Source organism: Protopterus annectens, chromosome 4.part0 (genome assembly GCF_019279795.1).
Source record: "Protopterus annectens isolate FY-2018-M chromosome 4.part0, PAN1.0, whole genome shotgun sequence".
In the NCBI taxonomy this organism is placed as follows: domain Eukaryota; kingdom Metazoa; phylum Chordata; order Ceratodontiformes; family Protopteridae; genus Protopterus; species Protopterus annectens.
In genome coordinates, this window is record NC_056733.1 from 877,498,694 (window position 1) to 877,501,757 (window position 3,064).

The following is a 3,064-nucleotide window of genomic DNA, read 5'->3' on the forward strand; positions in this document are numbered from 1 at the left end:
ATCACCAACAGCCTCCAGGGCAGTCTGGATGCATGCCCCCACCCTCTTGTCTGTGGAGCGGATGGGCTCCTCGGCTCTGGGTGTCAGAAATTCCTCTCCTCTATCCACATCTCACCCTGGGGGGACAAGGGGCCCATGATGGGCTTCCTCGTCTCCATGGCTGTGCCCTTGCTGGGGTGGGACACATGCTAGGATGGAAGACACGATGGCCTTCAAACAGGCATAGCCCTGTAAATAACCTTGGGCCACAAAGTGCATTGAATGTGTCTATGATCATTGTGTCCTGCAATTCACATTAGTTCTCACAGCTAGCTGCATTCTTCATTGATGCACAAGCCAAGTGATCCATCGCTCAGAGTTGTACAGTTCTTGCTTGGTTGTCTCAGGCACCGCTGCTCAGAAGCATTTGGACTTGAAGACAAGCAGGCGAGGGTTCACTGGTATTGTCACGGTCGTGCAGACCAGGGTTACTGGTCTCACACCTGGGAAGGCAGGGAGTCCCATGCTGGCCAGTGGGCATCCAAACCACTGACTTTCTGGGTCTTTGAGCTGACACTCTGCAGGGAACAGGATGCCCTTCTCCCTGCTACCACCGTCGAGGAGAGAGGACACAGGTGTACACTCCTAAGGTGGCACTGTATGGCCAGAAGGGAGGTCATAGCGTCCCCTGCCAGGATGGCATCCTCTTCCAATCTCAGCAGGTAGTCCATCACTTCCGAGGCATGCTGCAGACTGTACCACTGGGTCTGGCACCCCCTCCACAGCCATCCGCTTGGGGCAGTGGAGGAGCACTGGCACCTCCTGCTGCCCAGACAGGACACCCTCCTGCTGCCACTGGGAAGTGAGAGGGATAGACGCTACCCCACCTCTCTATTCCCCACCCACAGAATCAAGAATGAGCTATCAATCTGTCAATCCTTTTTGGGCCGAGTGAGGTTTCCCATGTTGAGCCAAATTAAGCCACAAACTCCACCCCTGGTGTTGCTCTTCTGTCAAGTCCTTTAAGTTTCAGCTTTGCAACCATACTCCCTCCAGAACCCAAAGACTTGGGTTTCCCAGAAGCTCCCTGGTGGGTTATGGGAGTAACACCACTGGATCACTAGTTGTCATTATTTATGGTTGGAACTATGATGGTATCTGATCATCTTCAATCCTCCAGCTTTCGTTGCTGATCAATGAAAATATGTGCTTTCATTTGTCTTGCAATGTTCCAACAATTTCACCTTTAGAGGCACAGTACGAATGCCCCCAGCTGTATCTCTTAATCATGGCCCCAGTTCCAAAAACCAACAAAATAGAACTAGTTTTATTCCATTATTTCTAGCTGAAATATTCAGGTGGCCGGCCTGGTATGAACACTCTAATTTTTTTCAAAGTAAATGCTTTGGACCACTGGGACATTCAGTTAAGAACATTGAGGGAGTGCCTAGAGGCAGGGACTGGGCCAGGTGGTAGCTCACTTCACGGCAGACTGCCAGCCCGATCCCAAGATCCAACTACAAGCTTTTTAACTGCAGCAACTTTAATATACGCTATTGCAGCTGGAATTACCATGGCCACTGGCACCAGACTTGCCCTCCAATAGATTCTCATTAAAAGATTTAAAGTCTACTCATTCCAGTTACAGGGTCTCAAAGAGTCCTGTATTGTTATTTTTTGTCATTACCTCCCGGTGGCACTGCATGGCCAGAAGGGAGGTCATAGCATCCCCTGCCAGGATGGCATCCTCTTCCAATCTCAGCAGGTAGTCCATCACCTCTGACGCATGCTGCAGACTGTACCACTGGGTCTGGCACCCCCTCCACAGCCATCCTCTTGGGGTGGGAGTGGGTAATTTGCAAGCCTGCTGCCTTCCTTGGATGTGATAGATGTTTCTCAGGCTCACTCTCCAGATTCAAACCCTGATTCCCCATTATCCATGGTCACCATGGTAGGCACAGATAGTACCATCAAAAGTTGATAGGGCAGACATTCAAATGTTGAGTTACCACCATGAAGGCATGCAACCGGTCTGAGTTTATCTACGGTCACCAAAGCTGCCAGGCTGAGACCTGGCTTGGTTTTGGTTGGATAAATGCACGTATCCCTGGAGGTCAGCACTTGTCAGCATATATTAGCTCTAGAATTGCCACAGTTATCCAAATAATGGTGGAGTGATCAAAGGATCCAAACACAGTGCTGTGCACGTAGGTTCTGCATGGCCAGGAAGTATCAGAAAAACAACAGGAGGCCAGCAATAGTGTGAGTCGGAATGATAAACAGAGCGACAATAACCGCTAATGAAAATACATGACTTTATTAATCAGACCGGTTTCGGCTAAAAATTAGCCTTCATCAGTGATAAACAATCAAAATACAAAACCAAAAATGCATGAATATTTATATACATCTCCAACCAATGAAAGATTTGGTATATTCCCGCTCCAAAAAACTAATTAAATATACATGACATGATGATTTTGATAACATAAAGCTGTACCAATGGCAGATAAATAAACGTGTAACCACTTGATACTGAATGAATGTTAGTAAAGGATAAGCAAAGATAGCCAAAAAAAAAAAATTATATGTCCAAGGCAAATAATAAATAAAACATATATGTCCAAGGCAAATGATAAGTAAAACAATGTCTCAAACAGGGTCATGAGAAACAAATCATAGGAGTAAACACAATTAACATAAAGACATCTCATAAAGGTGAACCAACTGCATATATAAATTGACATAATCAGATAATGTAAAGACACCAAATGTGTACAAGATGATAAATACAAAAAGTAAAATATATTGACATATAACACAGCAATTCTAAGTGTAATATAATTAAGGAAAACAACATAAATGCCAAAATTATTTGAAAAATGCTGATTGCAATATGGCATAATAGATAGGCCATATACATAACAATGAAAGATGACCTTATAAAACCAATATTCAAAAAATGAAACAAATCAACAATAAATTCCTACACTATGGTTATAAATGGTCATTCAATCCCGGTGGGAACAGCGCACCCAATGTGATAATCCAGTATTTTTCTTTATGATTTAAAATACTATGCCAT

General features: G+C 44.6%; 1 pseudogene; it reads right to left on the bottom strand.

The window, feature by feature from the left end:
* Positions 1 to 206: 206 nt before the first annotated feature.
* Positions 207 to 360, bottom strand: LOC122800539 (annotated as a pseudogene).
* Positions 361 to 3,064: the final 2,704 nt, after the last annotated feature.